This window comes from Papio anubis, chromosome 8, assembly GCF_008728515.1.
Source record: "Papio anubis isolate 15944 chromosome 8, Panubis1.0, whole genome shotgun sequence".
NCBI classification, from domain to species: domain Eukaryota; kingdom Metazoa; phylum Chordata; class Mammalia; order Primates; family Cercopithecidae; genus Papio; species Papio anubis.
Genome location: NC_044983.1, coordinates 34,668,295 through 34,695,256, shown reverse-complemented (window position 1 = coordinate 34,695,256; position 26,962 = coordinate 34,668,295). Strand labels below are relative to the sequence as shown.

The 26,962-nt window shown below is 37.4% G+C and overlaps 2 long non-coding RNA genes across 2 annotated transcripts in view; one reads left to right on the top strand and one right to left on the bottom strand.

The window, feature by feature from the left end:
* Positions 1–6,797, top strand: part of LOC108587204 — a 72,946-nt gene extending 66,149 nt beyond the window's left edge. Inside the window, exon 3 of the long non-coding RNA XR_002523762.2 lies at positions 4,843–6,797. This is a non-coding gene — a long non-coding RNA (uncharacterized LOC108587204). The remainder of the gene's footprint in view (positions 1–4,842) is intronic.
* On the bottom strand, positions 500–26,962 carry LOC108587203. The gene is made up of 4 exons (XR_004185793.1): positions 26,877–26,962; positions 25,235–25,290; positions 17,338–17,378; positions 500–581 (listed from the first exon to the last, which is right to left on the bottom strand). It is a non-coding gene; the product is annotated as an uncharacterized LOC108587203 (long non-coding RNA).

The following is a 26,962-nucleotide window of genomic DNA, read 5'->3' as shown; positions in this document are numbered from 1 at the left end:
ATCTGTCAGCAGATACTACCTACCATTAAAGCTCAAGGAATGTTAATGAAAAATATTCCAGCATGCTTTGTAGAATTCACAAACCATTTGAGTAATACTCACTGCAAAACTGAATGTAAAGGTTTGCCTAATCACAAAAAATTTACCTCTCATTTCTTCTCCACACCCTCCCTTCACAGATACCCAGCGCCTATCCAACTTGCAGCAAGAAAGGCTACATTCAATTGCTTAATAAAGAATTCAGACACATTTTACCAGAGGTTATTCTGCAAGGCTCTTTTGTGTTTTGTCTTCCCACATTCTGAAAAGAGTGTATGTTGAAGGTTGTCGACCATTCTCCCTGAGCCGGCAGCTTTGTATGGACTCAGAAGCCTCGCTGTACTCTCTGACGCAGCTGCGGGGAAGCTGAAACAGTGCTCTTCGATAAATAGGCTTTGTTTGTCTGTGCTGGCAGCAACTGCTCCAGAAAGTGTACACAGGCAATATGCTCCGGTGTATTCCCCATAGGCACTTAACGCTCCTGCACACAGCTTCCAAATCTGTCATCTTTCCATTCTCTTCTCGCCAGATTCCTATTCTCCCTGGCCAGGAACATAAAACAATAAGTTTATTTTCCAGTTTCTGAGCTGCTATGCTCATCCTACCTTTGTGAATGTTCATTTTCCAGAGGGGAGGATACTATGGGACTAATTCCCCATGGCTCAAGAAATGATATGCATCTCAATGTCTACAAATGCATGTGCTAGTCAATGGTTCTAAGTGCAAAGATGAAAGATCTTCAGTAAAACCTTGATATGGTTTGGATGTTTGTCTCCTTCAAATTTTATGTTGAAATGTGGTTCCCAATGTTGGAGGTGGGACCTGGTGGGAGGTGATCAGATTATGGGGGTGGATCCCTCATGAATGGTTTAGCACGACCCCCTTGGTGATAAGTGAGTTTTCAGTTAGTTCATCTGGGATCTGGTTGTTTAAAAGTCTAGAACCTCATTCCCTCACCCTCTTCCTCCCACTTTCACTGTGTGATGTGTCTACTCCTGCTTCACCTTCCACCATAATTGTGAGCTTCCTAAGGCCCACAACAGAAGCAGATTCTTGCACTACACTTCCACGAGCCAATGAAACCTCTTTTCTTTATACATTAACCGGTCTCTGATACTTCTTTATAGTAATACAAACAGACTAATACAGACCTACAATCTATCATCAATAAATTGTAGCCTCTGAGGTCTTTCTGAGCTCTTGGTCATCTTAGTTTCTACCCACTGTGACTGTCCTCAGATTGATCTGAACAATCATTTTATTGAGAAGCTGAGATGGCGTGAGATTAGGTGGCCTGCCTTGGACACAGTTAGTATCCAAGCTAGGATAAGAGCACACATGTCTGGCTCTCTATTTGACTGACTTGATTTGAGTTTCTAAGGCTTCACAGAGGAGAATTTTGATCTAAGTCTTAGGGCAAATATCTATGTGGTAGAAAAAATAAAATCTGAGAAAAAGTAAAACCACGTGTGTGGAGGCAGGCATGCGCTAAAAGATGGTGCCCTAAAACTTCAAGGAGTTCAGCAATTATCTTCCAAGTAACTTAATTTTAGTCTTTGTAACAGCATCGAAAACACTACATGACCCTCCAACCAAGATTCTTATTTCTCCTTAACCAAAACACTCAGAGGAGGCCAGTTTTGGTTTTTCTTCTGCTTTTTTTAAATAGAGATAACATTTCCATAATATAAAACATACCACTTTAGCCATTTTAAAGTATATAATTGTATTAGTTAGATTTCTCCAAAACGACAGACCCAATAAGATAGATAGGTAGAGAGAGAGAGAGAGAGAGAGAGAGAGAGAGAGAGAGAGAGAGACGAGAGGGGATTTATGAGGGGAATTGCCTCAGGTGATTACGGAAACAGAGAGGTCCCATGACAGACAGTCTGCAAGCTGGAAACCCAGGAATGCTCACTCTGTCCAAGTCTGAAAGTCTCAGGATCAAGGAAGCTGATGATGTATTAATAACTCTCAATCCAATGCAGATGGCCTGAGAATTCAGGGAGCCACTGATGCATTCTGGAGTCTGAAGGCCAGAGAACCTGGAGTTCTAACTTCCAGGGGCAAGAGAAGAAAGATGTTCCAACTACAGGAGAGTGAATTCATGTTTCTTCTGCCGTTTTGTTCTGTTCAGGCCCCTACTCAACTGGACAGTGCCTGCCCACAGTGAGGGTGGATCTTCACTCAGTCCACAGACTCTCACACCAATCTCCTCTGGAAACACCCTCACAGACACATGTAGAAGTAATGCCTCACCAGCTCTCCAGAGCTCTCCAGGTATCCCTTAATCCAGTCAAGTTGACTTCTAAAATTAACCATCACGATAATTCAGTGGCTTTTAGTACATTCACAGGATTGTGAAGCCATCATGACTACCTCATTCCAGAACATTCCAATCGCCTCCCAAAAGAAACTCTACCTATTAATGGGCACTCCCCATTATCTCTCCCTCCAAGCCCTGGCAACCATATATCTACTTTCTGTGTCTATTGATTTTCCTATTCTGAATGTTTTATATGAATGGGATTATACAGTATGTGACATTTTATGTCTGGTTTCTCTCACTTAATGTTTCAAGGTTCATGCATGTTGGAGCATATATCAGTACTTCATTATCTTAATAGTTCATTATAGGTCAATATAGGTACATATTACATATTGTTTATTCATTCTCTTCATGGACATGGGTCACTTCTATTTTGGGGACTATTCTGAATATTGCTGTTATGAATATTAATATACAGTATCCGTTTGAATCCCTGTTTTAAATTCTTTTGGATATATACCTGAGAGTGGAATTGCTGGATCATATGATAATTCTATGTTTAACATTTTGGGAGACCAACAAACTGCTTTCTACAGCTGTACCATTTTACATTCCTAGCAGCAATGTGCAGAGATTCTAATTTTGTCACAATATTTCCAACATGTATTATTATTAATATTATTGCTATTCTAATGGATGTGAACTTGTATTTCATTATGGTTTGAATTTTCCTAATGATTAGTGATGCTGAATATCCTTTCATGTGTTTATTGACCATTTGTACATCTTCTTTAGAGAGATGTCTATTCAAGTTCTTTGTGTATTTTTTAACTGGGTTGTCTTTTTGTTGTAAGAGTTTTAAAAATTCCTTAATATTCTGCATAATAAACCCTTATTAAATGTATGATTTGCAAATATATTTTCCATTTCTATGGGTTGTTATTTCATTTTCTTGATAATGCCTTTTAATGCACAAAAGGTTTCCATTTTAATGAAGCCCACTTTTTTTTTTTAAATTTTTGATCATATGTTTTTGTTGTCATATTGCTGAATCTAAGATCATGAGAATTTATCCATTTCCTCCTAAGAGTTGTATAGTTTTGGCTTGATATGGTTTGGCTCTGTTTCCCCACCCAAATCTTACCTTGAATTGTAATCCCATAATCCCCACATGTCATGGGAGGGACCCCATGAGAGGTAATTGAATCATGGGAGTGATTACCCCCATTAGAAGCAATTACCCCCATGCTATTCTCATGATAGTGAGTTAGTTCTCATGAGATCTAATGGTTTTATAAGGGGCTTCTCACACTTTGCTTGGCACTTCTCCTTCATGCCACCATGTGAAGGAGAACGTGTCTGCTTCCCCTTCTGCCATGATTGTAAGTTTCCTGAGGTCTCCCCAGCTCTGGAGAACTGTGAGTCAATTAAACCTTTTTCCTTTATAAATTACCCAGGCTCAGGTATTTCTTGATAGCAGCATAAGAATGGACTAATACATGGCTCTTACATCTAGGAGTTTGAACCATTTTTAGTTCAATTTTGTATATGCTGTAAGATAGAGTTCAATTTCATTGTGTGTGAATATCCAGTTGCCTCAGAACCACTTGTTGAAGACATCATTCTTACCACATCTAATGGTCATGACATCTTTAGCAAAAATTAATTTACTATAGGCATATTTGTTTATTTCTGGACTCTCAATTATTATTCACTGATCAAAATGTGTCTCCTTATGCTAGAACTACAATGTTTTGATAATTGTAGCTTTCAGTAAGTTTTGTAATCAGGAAATATGAGTTCTCCAACTTTCTTATTTTTTAAGAATGTTTTGACTATTTCGGGTCCCTTGAAATTCCATATGAATTTTAGGATCATTGTCCTAATTTATGCAAAAAAGGGTCTGTTGAAATTTTGATAGAGATTACATTGAATCTGTAGATTAATTTGAGGGAGTATTGCCATCTTATCAGTATTGTTTTCCTACCCTTGAATACAGGATCTCTTTCCATTTATTTAGGTCTTTAATTTCTTTTAACAGTGTTTTGTGTGTTTCAAAAATGACTTGTGGTACACAAGTCTTACCCTTCTTTGGATACATTTATTCCTAAGTGCTTTATTTTTTGTGGAATGGAATTTTTGCTTTATTTTTGTAAATGCAATTTTTTTCTTAATTTTCTTCCAGATGGGTCGTTCCTATTGGATAGAAATACAGCTTATTTTGGCATATTAATCTTGTATCCTACAACTCTGCTAAACCCATTTATTAGCTCTAATAATTTTGTGAGTGGAAGGGTTTCCTTAAGATTTTCTACATATAAGATGATGCCATCTACAAATATAAGTCATTTACTTCTTTCTTTCAAATCTGCATACATTTATTTCTTCTTGTCTAATTGTCCCGGCTAGAACTTCTAGTACAATGTAGATAGGTGATGGCAAGAGTGAACATCCTTGTTTTATTTCTGATCCAGGAAGAATGTTTTCAGTCTTTCACCATTAAGTATGATTTTAAATCTCTGGATTTTTTACAGATGCCCTTTATTGTACTGGGAAATTTTCTGTGTCGGGGATTGCCAAGACCACTGGCAGGCTCAGTGAGAAGGACTCAAAGACTCATAAGCTGTTACATTCAGAGCTATGATTTATGAAAGCCAAAGGATGCAGATTAAAACTAATTAAAGAAAAAATGCATGGGAAACGTCCAGAAGAAACCAGATGCAAGCTTCCAGTTGTCTTTTCCTAGTAGTATCATATGAACATGTTTAATTCTCCCAGCAATAATTTATGCCAGCACGTGCAGAGTGTCACCAACAAGGGAAGCTCAACCAAGCCTTGCTGCCTAAGATTTCTAATGAAGTGTCACTCTTGTTGGCATGTAGCAACTACACAACAAAATCTCATCTACTCAAGTTCCAGCCCCTCAAAGAAAAAGAGAAATTCGCCGTAAATCACATTTGTTAACATAAACTATCTCATCAAACTGATACTGCATGGCCCAAGGCCACAGACATACAGAAACAGGTGTTCGATATGAAGCACATTTGTTAGCCAAGGGCCAGTCCTGAAGACAGCTTCTTCTTGGGAATGTGCAGTATTTGGCTAAGTTTATCATTTCCCACACAATCCCTCTCACTCTGGCTCTTGGCATGGGTTCTCTTACAGTAAAATGATCAGATTTGGGGAGCATCTGCATTTGATAGAGCATTTGTATGCCTGATATAGCAATTGCATCAGAATGAATATGCCTAACATTTGAAGGAGTCAGTTTGGAGTAGAGACAGACTTAAGGAAAAATCTGTTCTCTAAAGGGATTACATACATTTTCTTATTTTCATACTAATTTGATTATGCACTGTTCTCTTGATATACCATTATTGTGCCTTGTGATAAGCTTGTGCAGAACGATTTATTAAATAAATTACTTTTGCACCAACTTCTATTTGTAATAGAATACAAATTAGTTGATGGTAGTTAAATCCCATTCTTTCTTGGGTCATTCACTTTCCATTGTATTACATCCTGAGGAGGCTTTACTTCAGTCTCTCCACGTATTTGATTATCTGGTATTATCGTATGACTTATGTACACATGGTAGGTGAATCTAACCCAAAATGCCAGTGTTGCACGATATCACAATATAGTTACAGCACAATTCAGTTTTAATACAGAACAAATCAGTACAGTTTTAACACAGAATAAGTCAGTAAAAATTACAGAGATATTTCCCTTAACAGACTCAGACCTTGGTCATATGCCAGATATCATGATGGATAATTGTTACTGCAATTAGCCCACGATTCAATTATTTCTGGGTTCCAAGACAGTTAGGGATAAAGCCAATCACTTTGTCTCAGTTAACAGAGTTGTGCCACGACTGGTATCAATTTTACGCTCTTGTGTAATGGGGCCCACTTGCCTCCTATGAGGAGGAAAATAGTGTTATTAAGAATTGTTATTTTTCTTGGTAACTGTACTACAGAATATATTTTATTCTGATGTATTATTGGAGTGAGTACAATCAGAGTGCATCAATGCAAATTGCAAGTGCCCTTAGAGGTTTCCCATGAATACAGAGGTCCATGAGATTCCCATAGATGTGCCCTTTGTAGCCAGAAAGGGGAGCTGTTGCACTATGACTATTTTGTCTTCCACCTTTATTAACGTAGTCAAGAGGTCCTGCTGGGTCAGGGTACTATCCCTTTCCCAACACTGGGTCCTAACTTTATCCACCATTATCTGTGGAGCCTGCATGACCCACTTCACTAAATCCCCATCTTCTTTTCATGCTTATCCCAATCCTTTGCTTATTCCAATCCTTTGCTTTTAATCAGCCTAATCTAGTTAAGAACTCTTCCTCTAAATGCCACTCCTCATTAAAAGCAAATTCAGCTTGGTGGGGTGCAGTGGCTCATGCCTGTAATCGCAGCACTTTGGGAGGCCGAGGCAGGCAGATTACTTGAGGTCAGGAGTTCAAGACCAGCCTGACCAACATGGTGAAACCCCGTCTCTGCTAAAAATACCAAAAAATTAGCCAGGCATGGTGGCACATGCCTGTAGTCCCAGCTACTCGGGGGGCTGAGGCATGAGAATTGTTTGAGCCTAGGAGCCAGAGGTTGCAGCAGTGAGCCGAGATCGCACCACTGCACTCCAGCCTGGGCAACAGAGTGAGACTGTCTCAAAAAAAAAAAAAAAAAAAAAAGCAAATTCAGCTTATCCCATGATGCTTAGTCTGCCACTTAGCTCTCCTAAAGCCCCTTTTCTGTTAATTAATCCATTATGAATGTTGTTGACATTGTGTACTAGTGGTCTCAATACAGTTACAATACATGTTCTGGACCAAAAAAAGCTGGGTCTTCCTTATTAGTATCAGTCCCTCTCTCTCTCTCTCTCTCTCTCTCTCTTTTTCTCTACACTCACATAGAGAAAAGACCGTTTGAGACTATGGTGAGAAAATGATCATCTGCAAGCCAAGGAGAAAGACCTTACCGGAAACCAATACTGCTAGCACCTTGATCTTGGAGTTTCAGCCTCCAGACTGTGATAAAATAAACATCTGTAGTTTTAGCCATCCAGTCTGTGTATGTTGATATGGTCGCCCAAACAGACTAATACAATTCGCATCTATCACTAAGTATGCAAAGCCCAGTCGAGATCAAATGTCTATCCACTGTCAGGACCCATTTATAGTTTCCCAGGGTTACTGGTAGTGATCCAGTGATTTCTATGTGCTGAATATATGCCGGGCCTTTCCCCTGGAGGTCTGTCTCATAGCCATCTACAATTTCTATCTCTTAGGATGGTACTTTGCTTTTAGAAGACATGAGAGGAATATATCGATAATCACTCATCTCAGCATTACTGCAGAAACCTCATGTACACTCATTTCTGGATCTAGGTGGCCACCTAAAGGGAGTGCACCGGGATATCCTGGTTCTAACTGGTTCTAGTGCCTTTTCAATTAAGAAGATTATTTTGATAGAGCATTTATATGCCTGATATAGCAATTGCATCAGCATGAATATGTCTAACATTTGAAGGAGTAAGTTTGGAGTACAGACAGACTTAAGGAAAGATTATTTTGATGGGTATCTATATTTTCTACTTTAATGCATCCCTTAAATTCCCATAGAGTGATTTATATCAGGACCGTGCTCTATTCAGGTGTCCCTTTAATAACTCAGTTTTCCATTTTGCTTTTGCCTGCCCATATGGCCAGGTCATTGGCCATCACTCATGAATCAATATATACCCAAACGTTAGAACTTTCAGTGTTGTTAAATTCCGCCATCACTGCAAGGAAAACAGCATGCAATTTAGCCAGAGATGGCTTGTTCTTACCTTCTTCAATCAGAGTTTTCCATCAGTTAGTTGTAATGTGATGGTCTTCCAAACAGGATGCTGTCCATCCACCTTGGAAATGCAATTCATAAACCAAACAACTTCTTCTTGGTCAATGAAGAGTTATTAATAGGATACTGCCCATGTGATCATAAAATCTGGAAGCTCCTCAAGTGGTTACAAAGTCAGTCCAAAAGGAAAAGGGGCTACCTTATCATGCATACTATGAATATTATCTTGCATTCTTCCAGTACCGTCTTCCTGTATAAACCATTTTCATTTTATTATGGAACTCTTCTTGGCACTGTTCTCCTTGTTAGAGTGTTTCTCTGACATTATGAGTATTTTAGGTTTCAAGAATATTATATGGCCTTCAGTCATATGGGAAGTTTAAATTAAGGCCCAATAATAAGCCAATAATTATTTTTCAGATGATGTGTATCATACCACCGTGTGTGAAAATATTACTCCAAAATCCCAGTGGTCACTGTTGGACAGCACTCATGGGCTTTTGTCTAAACTTTAATTGCCATAAGTACGAGTTACAGATACTTCCAAAATAATTTGAGTCTAGATCATAAAGGCCCAGAAGAATGGATTGAGCCACCACTTTTTGCAATTTTGATATAGCCTGCTATATCTAGGTTGTCTAATTTGTTGGAACACAAGTTATCATAATATTTTTTAAAAATCGTTTTTTTAGGGTTAATAGCAATAGTTCTACTTTTCATCCTTATTTTAGTAGTTTGAGTAATTGTTGGTACTACCACTCCAACTTCAAATGTGTCATTAATTCAATGATCTTCTTTTTCTTTTGGTCATTCTAGCTTAAAATGTGTCGGTTTTATTGATTATCTCAAAGAACCAATTTTGGTTTTGTTGAGTCACCTGATTTTTCTATTCTTTTTTTTATTATTTCCATTCTAAATCTTTATTATTTCCTCTCTTTCTTTTACATTGAGTTTAGTTCTTCTTTTTCTAATTTCTTACAGTAGAAATTGAACTATATGTTTGTAATCTATATTTCTTTTTAATGTAGACATTCATAGCCATAAATTCCCTCTGAGCACAGATTTTTCTGCATCCCCATACATTTTGGTATGTTATGTTTTCATTTTTATTTATCTCAAATAATTTTCTAATTTTTATGTGATTTCTTCTTTGATAGATTGTTTATTTGAGTTGATTAGTTTTCACATATTTGTACATTTTCCAGATTTTCTTTTACTACTGACTTCTAATTTTATTCCACTATGATCAGGGATGATACCTTGTATGATTTCCATCTTTTTTGATTTATTGAGGTTGGTTTAGTGGCCACATACATGGTCCATGCTGAGTAATGTTTCATTTTCACTTGAGAAGAATGTGTATTCTATTGTTGAGTGGATTGTTCTGTGCATGTTTGTCAGGTCTAGCTAATTTATGTGTTACTCTAATCTTCTTTTTTCTTGATGATCATATATTTGGTTGTTCTTTTCATTACTGAAACAGGAGTATTAAAGTCTCTACCTATTTCCCCCATCAATTCTTTTGTTATTCAATTCATATATTTTGATGCTCTGTTATTAGGGGGCATAAATCAACTAATTGTTACAACATTTTAGGTGACTGACACTTTTATCATTATATAATATCCTTGTCTCTTTAAAAAAATTTTTGTATCTGAGTCTATTTTGTTTGGTATTAGTATAGCTACTCCAGCTCTCTTTTGATTACTATTTGCCTGAAATATCTTTTTCCATACTTTTACCTTCAACTTATGTGTGTCTTGACATCTAAAATGAGTGTTTGGTAGAAAGTCTGTAGTTGGATCATTTTTGATCCAATCTGCAAGTCTCTACCATTTAATTAGAAAGTTTATTAAATTTACATTTAATGTAATTACTGATAAAAAATATTTCTGCCATTTTTCATTGATTTGTTATATCTTTTTTGTTCTTCAATTTCTACATTACTGTCTTCTTTTGTGTTAAATATTTTCTAGTGAATCACAATTTCCTTTTTTTCTCTTACTAAATATGTTTTAGTAATTTTCTTAGTGGTTTCTTAGTGGTTGTTCTGCTGATTACAATTTACATCTTAATTTATGATGATTTAGTTCAGATTAATACCAATTTGTTTTTGTTAGTATATACATGATATTGTTGTCTTCTGTTTATGTTATTATTGTCACAGATTGTGTATTTTTATACTGTGCTGCCATCACCATCAATTTATAATTATTGAATTATGCAGTTTTCTTCATTATATAAGAAAAAGAGTTAAAAACCAAAAGTATATTCATTTCAGCCTGAACAATTATTGTTAACATTTATTGTAGGGCAGATCTATTAGTAACAAACTCCCAATTTTTGTTTGAATGGAAATGTTTTAATTTTTATTCAGTTTTGAAGGATAGTTTTACCAGATATAGGTAGAATTCTGGGGGGTGGGATTAGGGTAAGTTAAAATGCCACAAAGCTCTCTTATTGACGTTCGGTTGGTTTTTCTTTATTAAGCATTTCTCTGTTTTTTGCAAGCATTTGGTTATATTTGGTTAGTTTCCAGAGTTCTGTGAAAGTCAATTCTGACAGTTTGCCAGTTTATTTGTTGCTTTTGTGTAGGAATAAACTTTTGGAATTCTCTAATTCGCCATTTTTGCTGATGTCAACCTTTTCTTTCTGCCTTGAGACACATTTCTTCAAAAGGTGAGTGATTTTCTGAATTTCATTTGAAAACCTACCTACAGCCTGTGTCACCACAGAAAATGGTCAGGACTGAGCTAAGTGGAGTATGGCCAACACAGGGATCGTAGGCCCCCAGCGTATGCTGAAACCTTGTATGTAGTTGGGACATCTAGCCACAGAGCCCCAGTCAGGCGAAAGCAGTAAATTCAGCAGCCCACACAGCACTGTGTCAAAGATCATACTAACCTCGTATATGATTCATTCAAATTTGGGTCCCAGGGATTGCAATATGGAGGGCATGCCAAGGCAGTGAGAAATTCCAGATGGTGCATAATAAGATTGATCTGGGTTACTTGGAAGTCATATACAGGAAACCAAATAATGATGTCAGAAGCTCAGAGGATATGAAGCAAAATAAGATTTAGAGTGAAAAATGATCAAGAAGTTTAGAATTAGACTATGAAAAAAATGAGTGATAATTATTTATTTTTAAATTTTTAGTGTGTTCTAGCTCTTTATTTGCTTGGTCGCTCCTTCCTGTATAATACTTTCTTGGGCCATACTCCTAGTGATAAATTTTAATTCCAATTTTGGCTCCTTTGTGATTTTTTTAATTATTATTTTTATTTTTAAAAGGCTTCCTGTTTTTAGAGCAGTTCTACATTAACAGGAAAACTAAGAGAAAAGTATGGATGTATCCCAAATATATTCTGCCTACACACATACATAGCATCTCCCACTATCAACATCCCTGATCAGAGTGGTACATTTACTACCACTGATGAACCTGCATTGACATTAGCACATCATTATCACCCAAAGTTCATAGTTTAAATTAGAGTTTGCTCTTGGTGTTACACATTCTGTAGGTTTGGACAAAAGTATAATATGTATATATTATGTATATATAATATGTATCCACCATTATCATGTCACACCAAGTATTTTCACTGCCCTAAACATCCTATGTGTTCTATTCATCCCTCTGTCCCCCCAACCACTAGCAATTACTGATATTTTACTGTCTGCATAGTTTTGCCTTTTTTAGAAGGTCAATGCAATGAGCCTTTTCAGATTGGCTTCCTTCACTTACTAATGTAAACTTAAATTTCCTCCACATCCTTTCATTGCTTTATAACTTATTCCTTCTTAGCACTGCATAATATTCCACTGCCTGAATGTACCACAGGTTATTGATCCATTGACCTACCGAAGGACATTTTAGTTGCATCCAAGTTTTGGCAATTATAATCAAAGTAGTTGTAAAGATCAATGTGCAGGTTTTTGTATGGATATGTTTCAACTCTATTGCCTAAATACTGAGAAGCTTTGATGCTACGTTGTATGGTAAGAGTAGTTCAGTGTGGTAAGAAAGAACCAAACTGTCTTCCAATGCAGCTGTAACACTTTGCATTTCTGGCAAAAAAATTTCTAATGTATATACGCAGAGGGAAATTCATTGCTGCATTTCTGGCAGCAATGAATGAAAGTTCCCGTTGCTCCACATCCTAACTAACATTTGGTGCTGTCAGTGTTCTGGATTTTGGCCATTCTAACAGATGTGTGGTGGTATCTTATAGTTTGATTTGCATTTGCCTAATGACACATGATGTGGATCATTTTTCATATGTTAATTTGATATATATTCTGTTTGATGAAATGACTGTTAAGGTCTTTGACTCATTTTCATAATCAGATTGTTTGTTCTCTTAGTGTTAATTTTTAATAGGCGTTTGCATATTTTGGAAAAAAATCCTTTATTAGCTGTGTTTTTTGAAAATATTTTCTTCCAGACTGTGGCTTTGCTTTTCATTCTCTTGATAGTGTCCTTCACAGCACAGAAATTTTTAATTTTAATGAAGTCATGCTTATCAATTCTTTTATAGATCATGCCATTGGTGTTGTATCTAAAAAGTCATAATTGGCTGAGCATAGTGACTCATACCCAGCATTTTGGGAGGTTGAGGTAGGAGGATTGCTTGACCCCAAGAGTTCAAGACCAGCCTGGGCAACATAACAAGACTACATCTCTACAAAACATTAAAAAAATAAGCTGGGCATGGTGGCATGCATCTGTTGTCCCAGCTACTCAGGAGGAGGAGGCAGGAGAATCACTTGAGCTCAAGAGTTCGAGCCTCCAGTCAGCTATGATCATGCCACTGCACTCCACCCTGGGTGACACAGAGAGACAGACCCTGTTTCTAAAAATAAAAATTAAAAAGCCATTATCATACCCAAGGCTATTTAGATTTTCTCCTGTTATATTCTACAGTTTTATAAAATTCATATTACATTAGGCCTGTGATCAGTTTTGACTTTATTTTTGTAAAGAGTATAAATCTGTGTTTAGATTCTTTTTTTAAATGTGGATGTCCAGTTGTTCCAGAATAATTTGTTAAAAAGACTATCTTTTCTCCATTGTATTGTCTCTGCTTCGTTGTTGAAGATCACTTGACTATATGTATGTGGGTCTATTTCTGGGTTCTTTATTACTTTTCATTAATCTATTCATTTATTTTTTTGCCAATACTACATTGTCTTGATTACTGTACTTTTGTTATTTTTTTTTAATTTAAATACTTTAGCCCTCCAATTTTGTTCTTCTTCAATATTGTGTTGACTGTTCTGGATGTTTTGCCTCCGCATGTATACTTTAGAATTTGTTTGTTGATATCCACAAAATAACTTGCTGAGATTTTCATTGGGATTGCATTGAGTTTCCTAGATCAAGGTGAGAAGAATTGACATCTTGACAATTTGAGTCTTCCTATCAATAACCATGCAATCTCTTCATTAATTCCTCTTTGATTTGTTTTATCAGAGTTTTATCGTTTTTCTCATCTCCATCTTTTACACATTTTGTTAAATTTGTGCCACATATTTCATTTTGGGTGGTGCTAATGTAAATGATATTTTGTTTTAAAAGTCAAATTTCATTTTTTTATTGCTGATATGTAGGAAAGTAATTGACTTTTATATATTAACCTTGCATCCTGCATTTTTGCTATCATCTCTTACAGGTTCCAAGAGTTTGCTTGTTAATTGATTTGGATTTACTACATAGGCAGTCTTTGTGAATGTTTCATGTGAACTTGAGAAGAATGTGCTCTACTGTTGTTGGATAAAGTAGTCTAAAGATGTCAATTATATTCAGTTAATTGGTGCTGCTGTTGAGCTCACCTATGTCCTTGCTGATTATCTACATGCTGTATCTGTCTATTTTTGATAGAGACTTGTTGAAGTCTGCAAACTATAATAGTTTCTCCTTGCAGTTATATCAGTTATATCTATTTCTCTTTGCAGTTATATCAGTTTTATCTCCAGTATTTTGATGCTCTGCTGTTAAGGATATACATGTTAAGAATTGTTATGTTTTCTTGGACAATTGATCCCTTTATCAGTATTTAATGCCCCTGTTTATTCCTGATAAATTTCTTCCTTTGAAGTCTCTTTTATCTAAAATTAATATAGATACTCTCACATTTCTTTTATCAGTGTTAGCATGGTATAACTTTCTCCATTCCTTTACTTGTAAGCTATACATATCTTTATATTTAAAGTGGGTTTCTTGTAGATAACGTATGTCAGGCCTTGTGTTTTGATCCATGCCACCAATCTCTATCTTTTAATTGATGCATTTAATTATTGATGCTCAAAGTAATTATTGATATGTTAGATTAATATCTACCACATTTGCTATTGTTTTCCATTTGTTACCCTTCTTCTTTGTTTCTGTTTTTGACTTCCACTCTTTTTCTGCCTACTGTTGTTTTAATTGAGCATTTTGTAAGACTGCATTGTTTCCTCCTTTCTTAGCATATCAGTTATACTTTTTTTAAAACTAGAGTTTGCAATAAATATTTATGACTAATTCAGGATTACTTACTTTTTTTAAAAGACAGCAATGATGCAACATGCACTCAGGATGGGCCCTCCACCTGCCATTCAAGGTAACTTTCAAATAACATGATACTGCTCACAGGTACTGTAAGTACCTTATAATAACAAAATAATTCGAATTCTTCTCTCCCATCTTTTGTATCATTGCTGCCATTCATTTCACTTATACATGAGCATATATATACATAAAATGTATATATAAGCATAACTAATTAAATATATTGCTGCCATTATTGTTGCAAACAAACTTGTATCTGTTAGATCAAATAAGAGTTAAAAAATAGGCTAAGCATGGTGACTCACTACTATAAATCCAGCAATTTGAGTTATTAAATAAAAATTTAATAACTAATTAATATATTGCTGCCATTATTGTTGCAAACAAACTTGTATCTGTTAGATCAAACAAGAGTTAAAAAATAGGCTAGGCATGGTGACTCACTACTGTAAATCCAGCAATTTGGGAGGCCGAAGCAGGGAGATTGCTTGAGCCCAAGAGTTTGAGGCCAGCCTAGGCAATATGGTGAAACTTCATCTCTACAAAAAGATTAGCTGGGCATGATGGTGCATGCACGTAGTCCCAGCTACTACGGAGGCTGAGGTGGGAGGATCACTTGAGTCTAGGAGATGTAGGCTGCAGTGGGCTGTGATGGCATTATTCCACTCCATCCTGGGCAACAGAGAGAGACAGGTCTTGCGGGAGCGGGGGAAGAATAAGAAAGTAAGCTTTTATTTTACCTTCACTTACTTCTTTTCTATGCCCTTTCTTTCTGTATGTAGTTGCAAGTTTCTGACCTGTATTGCTTTTTTCTCTTTAAAGAATGTTTTTAAACATTTCTAACAAGACAGGTCTACTGGCAACAAATTCCCTCCAGTTTCCGTTTGTCTGAGAAAACCTTTATTTTTTCTTCAGTTATCAAAAGTAACTTTGTAGAATACAGACTTCTAGATTGGTGAGATTGGTGTGCTTTTTAAAAATCTCTCAACACTTAAATATTTCACTCCACTCTCTTCTTCTTTGCATGGTTTCCAATAAGTCATATTTAATTCTCGTCTTTCCTCCTCTATAGGTAAGCTGTGTTTTCCCCTCTGGTTTCTTTCAGAATTTTTTTCCTTTGATTTTCTGTAGTTTGAAAATGATATGCACCTAGTTGTAATGCTTTTAGCACTTATTCTGCTTGTGTTCTCTGCGCTTTCTGGATCTGTGATTTGGAGTCTGACAATAATTTGAGAGAACTCTCAGTCTTTATATTTTAAATATTGCTTCTCTTCCTTCGTTTCTTCTTCTAATATTCCCACTACACATCTCTCTAACTTTGGTAGTTTTCTCACAGTTCTTGAATATTCTGTTCTTTTCTGAACTATTTCTTCACTTTGTTTTCCAATGTTGGAGGTTTCTATTGATATATCCTCAAGTTCAGAGGCTTTTTCTTCAGCCAAGTCCACTCTCCTAATAAGCCCTATGAAGGCGTTCTTCATTTCTTTTATGGTGTTTTTGGTCTCTAGCACTTCCCTTTGGTTCTTTCTTAGGATTTCCATGTCTCTGCATACATTGCCCATTTGTTCTTGCATGCTGTCTACTTTCCACTTTAGAGGCTCTAGCATACTAATCATAAGTTGTTTTATATTTCTTGTATAATATTTCCAACACCCCTGACATGCCTCATCCTGATGTATGCTCTGTCTCTTCAAACTGTATGTTTTCCTTTTAGTATGTGTTGTAAATTTTTCTTGTTAACTGAACAGGACGTACTAATTAGGAGATATTGCTGTAAATAGTCTGTTAGTAATGAGGTGGTCAGAGCATTCTATAGTGCTATGATTAAGTCTCAGTCTTTTAATGAGCCTATGCCTCTGAACTGTGAGTTTCATAACTGTTTCTCAGTGCTTTTTCTCCCCTGTCTCTTAGGTAGAACAGCATGGCTACAGTGGGCCGGGATTTGGTCATTTTTTTTTCGCACATGGAAGGCTAGAGTGGACTGGAGTTGGGTATTTCACTACCGCAGGTTAGATCAGCTCTAATAAAATCCCCATAAGTTAGGCTCTGGTTAACTAGTTTCTGCTGAGAATAGACCTTGTTAAGAAGAACAAAGTGTTCTGGAATATTTCTAAGTGATCTCCTTTTCTCTTTCCCTGCTAGAAGCTAGGGGAGATTTTTCTTCCATATTTACCGTGAGAACCTGGTCAAAGTCCTGGAGGTAAGACACACAGGTTTGACCTGGGTCCGTCCTTATTAATCTAAGGAGAGTGGATTGATTTTTCAATTTGTTTAACTTTTTACCTGTTTGGACAGATTGGTGGCTGTCAACCTCCCTACATGTGGGAATGGAAACAGAGGTTATGGTTTATTTTTTATTCATTTACTCTTCATTCAGTCATCATTTATCAATTAATCGAATAAGAAATATTTACCACGCATTTGCTAGATCTTATCCTAGGGACTGTGGATATTGTAATAAACACAATAGTCGGAACCATCTGTTAATGAAACTTTCAGTCTGACAGAACAGCATATTTCAAACAATTATAAAAATGCAAAATTTTATAAGTTATAATAAGAATGATCATTGTATACTGTGATAAAGGATAAAAAGCCACAAAGAAGAAAAATAAAATTACCTGTAAATCTTTCCTCCATTTATGTTTCCATTCAAGGTTTCCTAAAATAGTAGACACTTGTTATTCCTTCAGTATTTCCTAAATAATTTCTTGGTTATTATTTGGTAAATGTCTATTAGGTTCTCGGTCTATGAAGATTCAAAGGTAAATATTTTTCTTGTTTTCTAATTTTATTTCTGGTATTTCCAGATCTTGAAATTGACTTCAATGACTCTAACCTAGTTCATGAGCCATTCTAAAAGGGCTTACCATGGTAAAGGGAAGAAGAGTCATTTTGAGAAGATCTAATTATTGGAATAGGCAGCAAAAATTCTAACTCACTACTCATGAAAGCCTCTGAACTAAATTGTGAAGTTTACAAAAGTTGTGCTTTGAGCATTTTAACGTTGGTGTGCTTCTCCCAATGTAGCACCAAGCTCTCGCCAGAATCTGGCCTTTTATGCCATCTGCTCAAAGTGAGAATACCACACTGCTAACTGTGGTATAGATCTTTCCTTACCTCCTCAGCTCTGCCAAAATGTGTATGTCCCCTGATCCAGTTCTTTGTACACTTTAAGTGGAATGTGTAGGCATTTATCAAAAATAAAAGGCAAATACAGCGAATGTTTATTTTTGTGTTTATTTGATGCCTTCATCAGATGTCACAATGATCTAACTCAATAATGTGTTCATATCTATCTTCAGAAGCTCCCTACGCATACACACACACACACACAGACAAACACACACATTCTAATGTGGAAAAATTTTATATGAAAATTTCTTATCAAAGACATTTATAGAGGATGGATTTTTGTCACATGCCTTGAGACAAGTGGTTAATTATTTTTTTAAGCATGGCACATTTTTAAATCTGCGTTTAAATGTCACTCTATTGTCAAGAGCAGCATTTCATGTAGATTGAGAACAGTTGTGCTGGCTCAAACCAGAGTTTTCAAGAGGGAAAATTTTATTCTTTCTAAGTTGACTAATATCATCTAGAGGATAAATGGTATGTATGATTCTTCTTTTACCTCTATTCTTTCTATTACTCCTTCTACACAGCCTTTAAGTAAATATTTGCTGATTTGATGGGATTTGGTTGATCAATCTATCTATGATTTGGGCTAATGTTACTGGGCAACTCACCATGTATTTTGTAGCATTTTTTAAAAGTCAGACCTCTTGGAATGCCTGTAACAACTCTTCCTAAATCTTCCTTTCACTCACAATGATTGCTATCCAGAGTATTTATGAGTATAAGAAGTCCAGGTGAGGACTTCTTACTTGTCAGTCCATCTCCAGGGCTGGCTACAGCCAGGTGTCACTAACACTTTGGCATGGATGTTCCCCACCAGGCTTCTACTACATGGCTCACTTTGGTTGTGTCTCCACGATAACACTTCAGTCTAGGGGAAATTACATACTTTATCTAGTTGCTATGTTTCCACAATGTCCAGTAACTTATGTGAATGATCCCCCTACCTGTTTGGGTACAATGCCCCCCAGCCTTTTTTTTTTTTTTTTTTTTTGAGATGGAGTTTCACTCTTGTTGCCCAGGCTGGAGTGGAATGGTACAATCTTGGCTCACTGCAATCTCTGCCTCCCGGTGATTCTCCTGCCTCAGCCTCCCGAGTAGCCGGGGTTATAGGTGCCCACCACTATGCCCAGCAAATTTCTTTGTATTTTTAGTAGAGACAGGGTTTCACTATGTTGACCAGGCTGGTCTCGAACTCCTGACCTCAGGCGATCCACCCGCCTCGGCCTCCCAAAGTGCTGGGCTTACAGGCATGAGCCACCGCACCCGGACAATGACCCCTTTTAAGCTTAGATATAAGTTTCTGAGGTCATTTCTGAGGTCAATGAGTTTGCACTATATTATTTCAATGAACTAGTTTGGACTAGTTTTGTTCACCAGTAAATTAACTGCATTGGCCATGAACATACCATTTTCATGAGAATGAAATGGCTGCAGTTCAACAAACAGGGTCTTCTTTTTAACTTTCATTTTTCCCTTATTTTCTCAAGTCCTTAAAAAGAAATTGAGTTAACAGTCATGTAACTGCTTGTTAATGTGTCAAGTTCTCATTTATATAACTAAATTTTAATAAACACGCATGAGCAATGAATATAGAGGAAGCACCTAATTTCCTTCCCATTTTACCCTCCATAGGTAGTTACAGTAAAATATCCTGTGTTGTGAACATTGCATTTTAATGCATTTTAATATGCAGAATCCTTTTGGAGAGTTTTAAAAATCATTCTTTTAATTACCAAGATCAGCTTGAAGCAAAGGATTTGGAAAGCATTGCCAAAGAGAAAAAATAATAGTATTCTAGAAAAAGTCAAAGTAAAGCGTTTTGACTTTATTTTTCTTCTGTTAAACTCATGGCAGTACTATGTTAGCAATTACCATCTTTCAAGTCAAAACTTTAAGAATCACTAGATATCAGCTAATCAGCAGCATTGTGCAATTTGCTAAGAAAGATTTAAAGTCTAAATGAAGAGAAAAAATATTCTAGCAGCTCTGATAAGCTCCCAAAGATCAGTCCTTATCTGAAAATTTGATAGAATCAGAGTAGAATGGAATGTCATAATTAACTAGAGCTATTTTTTAATCTAAACCATTTTTTTCTGCTATTGAACTTGAATAAAATTAATTCAGTTTGAAGAGGTCACTTTCTGATTTCTTCAATAAGATATTTTACAGGTCTACATGAGACTATCTGCCTTGAAATCAAAACTAGAAGAGTTTGAACTTCCAAATACTGAATTCAGAGTCAGAAAAAAATATATATTTTTTCAAGTGTGTCATCTAGTTAATAGGCAATGGTTTCCTTGATTTATTAAACGGTAACGTGCTTTTAACGGACATACATTCATTCCTTTATTCAAGAATATGTTTACATTGGGAGTAGTTAATTTACAAGAAATTCTTGTCAATCACTCCTAATGGAGAGCATTCCAAAGATGTGCTATTCACTTTGACCTTGAAGCAAGAAAACAAGTAATAATTTAGAGATTATATATTTTTACTATTAAGTTTAAGGAAAAATACTTTGAGTCATACTCTCATTATATTTATGCAATTTTCTGACTTCCTGATAGTTTCCTAGAAAGGTGAATGCTTAAGGTAATAGACGATCAGTTCTCTCTTGTTTTGTCTCATTGTGACTAATGTCTACCTTCTCACACCCGTTGCCCTAAATTGTAAATTTGGAAGTTATTTTGAGCATTGCTATAGCCAAAGTATTCAGCATGTGCTGGAATGAAAGTGATTTCAGTAGTTTGATAATTGTTTCCGCTTTTTTCTATTAAGTTGACAATTATCATTAAGAGACTTAGTCATACTCTGCTATTTACTAATACTGTGGCCTTAGAAAAGTCACTTGACCTTCCTGGACATCATCATCCTCATATGAACTCCCCGGAGGAGGTTTGGAGCTATAGATGGTGAAGTAGTAGGGAAAACTGTAAGAAAATTTGAGATGGAGGTGAGCAGAAATCAAGCAGCTTTTGGAAGGGACAGAAAGAGTAAGGACTTTGACTATCTATCCTATTGGATGTGGTATCAAACCCCACGAGCTCTAATTTGTGAGGTCCAAGTGCACAGTAACTCTGTGAGCAAAATCCTAAGGAAACACAAAAGCAGGGTCCAAGCAGTTGTGAAAAATCCCGGAAAAGCCAGAGACTCAGAGGCAATTCAAAGGAAGAACTTTACTACTTTTGATGTTACTCCCCGGCCTTTGTCTACAGACTGGACAGCAGCAGGTATTTGGAAAGAGAATGGGATACCACTGTAGAAACATTACCTGTGGGCCAACCTGAGATATATAACACAGTTCCATGACTCATAACATATAAAACATCATAGAGAGGGGGCAGTGGGAGAAAAAAATATTGAGTGTACCATGCAACCCAGAGAAGCATGCAGGCTTCAAGTCCTTGGCAGTCATGGTTACTGACAGAGTGGGCGACAGGGCTGAACAAAAGGTATGATTTGAGTGTCAATTCCTGCTCATCCTAGTTGCAATGAGCATCCAGCCACCTGCCCAACACTCCTCTGTAACCAGTGGAGGCCAGCTTCACAGGATACCCAGGACTATATTGGTGAAAGAAGCAGTTTCTTTACTTGTTTAGTTTTGATACACTGTTCTGGGGAACCGAAACTGCAGAATGTCAGAAATCTTCTTCTCGGTGTCCACACAGTTGGTTCAGCAGAAGTCATGGAATCTCAGCTGGACAAGTTAGTGTGAACCTTGGAATTTTGCTGAGAATGCTGAGATAAAAAGGCTCTCTTTTCCTCCAGAATGTAAATGAGGTATCCAACCTAGAGCTGCTGGTAGCCATCATAGAAGCACCAAAGAGCAGCAGAGTGGCAATGAAAGTGACTCCAGAGGAGAACATTTGAAAACTGGCAGAAGGAAAAGCATGCCATGTTTAGATCATCCCCTAGAATGGCCAATTACATGAGCCAGCATATTTCTTACTTCCAAACCTGCCTTTTTCTTAAGGCTATTTATATTGGGCCTTGCATTGTTGGCAATCAAAAGCAATTATCGTACTCTCTAACCTAAGCTCCAGGCTCCCTGATCTGCCACTAACATGCTGTGGAATCCAAAGCTTATCTCTGAGACACAGTTTTCTTACATACAACATATGGAGATTGGACTAGGATATATTTACAATCATTTTCATATCTAAAAGTCAATGATATCTGTGAACATGGTGTCTAACTCATATCAAAGTCTAGTTAACTAATTCTAGATTCTACCCTGAGTGTAAAATTTGATGGGAGAAAAAAATTACACCTAAAAGCCAAGAAAGAATGAACTAGAGCAAAAAGTATCCAGGATAAACTGCAATGGCTTTCTACCCTGAGTGTAAAATTTTATGGAAGAAAAAAGTTATACCTAAAAGCCAAGAAAGAATGAACTAGAACAAAAGGTATCCAGGATAAACTGCAATGGCTTTAGAGTTTCAGCAATTCATGACCCTGGGCTTTGTCTTACTACTCTACTTAGGAAATACTTCAATAGTTAATGGAAGGTATGTCCACAGTGATATGGAATTGTTGATGATGTAAAGGTGTGAGCACCGCAATCACTGGGACTATTGGACTGAGATCTAAAAGAGTCAGTCTCTGGTAGAAGAGTTAAAACAAGTTTGGAAATTAAGGAGCATTGAAACAAAGTCAGTCCTCTTTAAAACTGAGATGGTTTCCTCTATGTATCCATGGCATCTTATGGAGCTGGCACATTCGAGTCAATGCCTGTGAAAATCAGTTCCATGAGAATTATTTTCCGTGAATGTCACCTTGCTTGCTTATCTCCTTTGCCTAAGCAACCCACTCAGCAACATTCCTGAAACTATCTAAACTCCATCGCAGATAATCCAAATGTATTGTTATTTCAGTGTACACTTGTAACATGATGAAATAACATGTAATTAAAATCACATTGCATTTCATAGAATGCCAAAATGTGTCACTGATTGAAATCAAATATTTGAATGGTACCTCCTGTGTATTAATGAAGGTGGAAACCTGTTCTGGGGTCATTATCCCACATGATCTGAGTGGCAGCCAGTATCTACATCCCTTCCCAAAACCCCAAGTGACACTATCTGTGCTGCCATATTCTCTGTTCCCTGAGTTATCCTTGTCTTCCATGCCTTCCTCATAGCCCTTTATTAAAGAAACAGAAAAAGTTATAGTTGCTTCTCTTTTTGAAAAGTCACCTCTCCTTTCTTCTGCCCATAATTATCATAGTTCACTCCTCCTGCAGTTCTTTCTAGGCTTAACAAATAATTTTCATTAGTCATCATTTCCTCAGTTAGTCCTCTAATCTCCGCTAGACCTAGAACATGCCCCACATTTAACTACACACTACTGTGTGGTTAAAATAAGACATTGTAATTCTTTGATGTAAATTCAGAAGATACTTGTTTGTTATAAAACCAGTGGAATTTTACCCTAAAAACTGAAAACCTTAATGTGTCTACTGAGGGTTCAGTTGGTTTAATGTATTACTATCCTACAGTTATAACCAAAGTCATAGTTGTAGTTGCTTTGTGCTTTATTTTCATAAGCCACAAATATCTGATTTAAGCTCATTGCAGCCTTCATCCATTAATCTATTTTTGGAATAAAAATAACTTGATAACATGGCAAGTATTTAGAAACACAGCTTTATGAACTATAGTGTAAACTTGATAGATGACCAATGCCATTATAATGATGACTAAAATTCAAACATCAAATAATATTCATCAGTCAGTTCATGCAGGCACACACTTATTGGGCATCTGCTGTTTGCAAAGCACAGGACTGAGTATTGTGAGAGGTACAATGACAAATAAGCTCTGGTCCTTGTCTTTCAGAAGTTTACAGAACAGAGCTGACATCTTCCATCAGCTTACAAATGAAAACACTAACAAGATTCTGGCTTAATAGAACAAAGACCATGACAAAGATATAAGCAATGTGCTCTGGATACACAGAGGCAGGATGGGTAATTATTTCAGGGGAAATTTTTACAGGCTTCCCAGGGGCATGAGAAAATAATTAGTAATGAAGAAAGGACATAGCAGTCCTAGCAAACCAAATGAACAAAAGCTGTCCACTAGAAATCCATGCTTTCCATTATTGTTTTTGCCTATATTTATGATGAAACAATGGTAATCAATCAGAAAAATAAACTATAGGTACACACAATTTTAATCCATCTTTAGGTTCTACTTCATTACTGAAGTGGCACAGATCATGTCAGTAGAATGAAGCTGCATATAAAAATGAATGGCATCTCATCAGTTTGTAAGTTTCAACTTGTCAAGCAAATTGTTTTCAACACATGTGAATGGGGATTTCTGGGAGCTATGAACTGGATCGCTCCTTCCTGCGTAGCCCAAGTCAAGTCAATGAAGTACCTTAGTAGAGCTTAATGTGGTACACAGACCTCCCTATCTCAACCATTTCCTCTCCAGCCAATTCCCTATAAAAATATTCTTATCCAAATTTACATGCTTTTGACCTCCATAGTGAAGTTTTACCTGACTCTGCTTTTGACGGTGTTGTTGTGTCTTAGAGGAATACCTGCTACTTTCCCTCTGCCTTCCACATGGCTATTTGTCATTGTCCCTTTAGGAAGCTTTCAGTGGCACTCCCTTGTGTGATTAGCATGCCAACAGTATTTGCCCAGATTATTCAGGTACTAGAAAGTATGATAGCTTTTATAATACTTAGTTGGCTGTTTGTTCATTTGTCTGGAAATAACGTCTTGCTTTGTCACCCAGGTTGGAGTGTAGTGGTATGATCATAGCTCACTGGAGCCTGGACCGCTCCCCAGGCTCAAGTGATCTCCCACCTCTGCCTCCCAAGTAGCTGGGACTACAGGTGTGCACCACCATGCCTAGCTCACACACACACACACACACACATTGTTTTGTGGAGATGGAGTCTCACTATGTTGCCCTGGCTACTCTTGAGCTCCTGTCCACTGCACCCAGACAGTTTATTGGTGTTTATTGCCTGCTAGGTCATGTGGTGCTTGAAGATCAGATATGTATATTATTGTGTATTAGTTTTATTTATTTGTATTTGTCTACTGGTGCTAACTGTGAAATAGCGTATTTGGCATATTTGGCCCCCATTCTCTCTTTTCTCACTCAAAACACCACATTATTTCTTGCTGAGCCTTTCTCAAAATCATTCTCATCCCATTTCTCCAAGCAGATGTTGTCAATCACTCAGAGTTACACACAAATCCACATGCTACCATTGCTTTTAGCAGGCTCTAAATCCTCATATGAATAATTAGTACAGCAAAGAGCACCCCCTGTTTTCCTAATACCACTTAGATCAGGTGTATAAGTGCCTACCATGTTTAAGCCGTCGTGTTAGGTCATTTCTATGGCTTACCTGATGTAATTGTCACAATAATATGTTTGTGCTAAGTGTTCATTTCTTGTGCTCCCCTAGATGAGAAAAATGGATACGAAGAGTTAGACACTTCTCTAAGGCCATGCTAGGAAGTCTGGATTAGAAATCACAGCTATTTGACTTCCAAATCTATTGTCTTTTGTTACCTGCGAGAAGTTTGAGTTGTTTTGCTGCTTGCTGTAAAGCCCTAGCTTTTAGCCACTCATACTCAATGAACCCCAAGTCAGGCATCCACTGTTGCTGCCTCTGATCTTGTTACTGACTGATCCTGTGTCCCTGTGCAGCAGCAAAGAGACACACAGATCTGCTCAGTGTCAGCAAGGTGAGGAAGACAGCAGAGCTGGCCACACAAAGAAGGTGGGAGGAAGCCAGCTAAATACAAACTCTAGAGTTTTCATAATTTTAGGTGGAATTGGTGCTCTCCCTCACCTTTCCCCAATCATGTTTTCTGCACTGTTTCTTTTTTTTTTTTTTTTTAACTTCTTGCCTTTCAATAATATCTTTGAATGTAGATGGTTCCAATTCTCCAATAAAAAGATGTAAAGTGGCCGAATATTTTTTCATACATGTTTCACTAGTCCAGACACCCAAGAGTATGTCCTTCTCTTGGGGATAAGAAAATCTAGACTTATATTTAGGGTATCATAATGTGTGGTGAAGAGTGGACCGAGCTGGCATGCTCACAATGACCAAATTATGTTGGTCATATTTTAGTCCAAAACATTAACCCACTATTAACTTGTAAATAAATAATATACTTGCTTTCTAGACACATTCTAGGAAGACCAGAGAAACTGAATTTTATCTATATGGAATAATCCACTGGTGAATTTCTTTTAGGATAGACCAAAGCTGATCTAGAACATAATCTTTACATACTTGGATCCTTCCCACCAGACAAAGAAGACTATCTGGGCTGAAAGGCTCCATTGGAAGAGCAATGTGGGATGGTGCTGTGCTGACAACTGGTAGTCCCTGCCCTACATCTTTGTAGAGGACTGGAGCCCAGAGTGGACCACGGTCAACTTACATGTTGAAGACCTCCTTCTAGGTGTGCGTGTGCTTATTACAGATATGCCACAGTGCTAAGTACCCCAGGACTGCAGGAAAAAATAAGAATACATCCTGTATCCATGATCAGGAGGCACACCGGACAGAGTGCCAGCTGTGGAATCACAGAGTGGCTGGGCCATGACCACCTGAATGACCTGAGGAACGGTTTCAGGCAAATTTGTAAAAAGAAGTGGAGACCCTGCCTGCCAGGAAGGGATGTGGTAAAGGACAGCATCCAGTCAGGTCAGGGCACCACGTCCTCTACTTGGAAAACTGCACAGTGAGGGTGGCAGCTCTCGAGGCCAGAGCCGCCATGGAGAAGGCAGACCTGGCTCCAGGAGGCACAGAGGCACTGGAGAGGCGCCGGGGGAGCCTGGTGGGATCTGGCTGGTCCTGTGCTGTGCTTCCAGCAGGTTCTGACCCTGTAACCCAGGGGAAAGGGCTGGCCAAGACAGGTCCACTGCGTGCTAGCCAGCGCCTAGGCCAGGCGCCAGGCAGGAAAGGCTCTGGTGGATCAGCCCTGCACCCCCCATAGCCCCACAGCGGGGGCCCATCCAGGGCCACACACCTAACCCCAGGAGCAAGACGTCCCTGAGGCTAGAGTCCAGCTGGCCCAGTGGAGGGGCCTAGCCCTTTGTCCTTTGACTCCTCTCG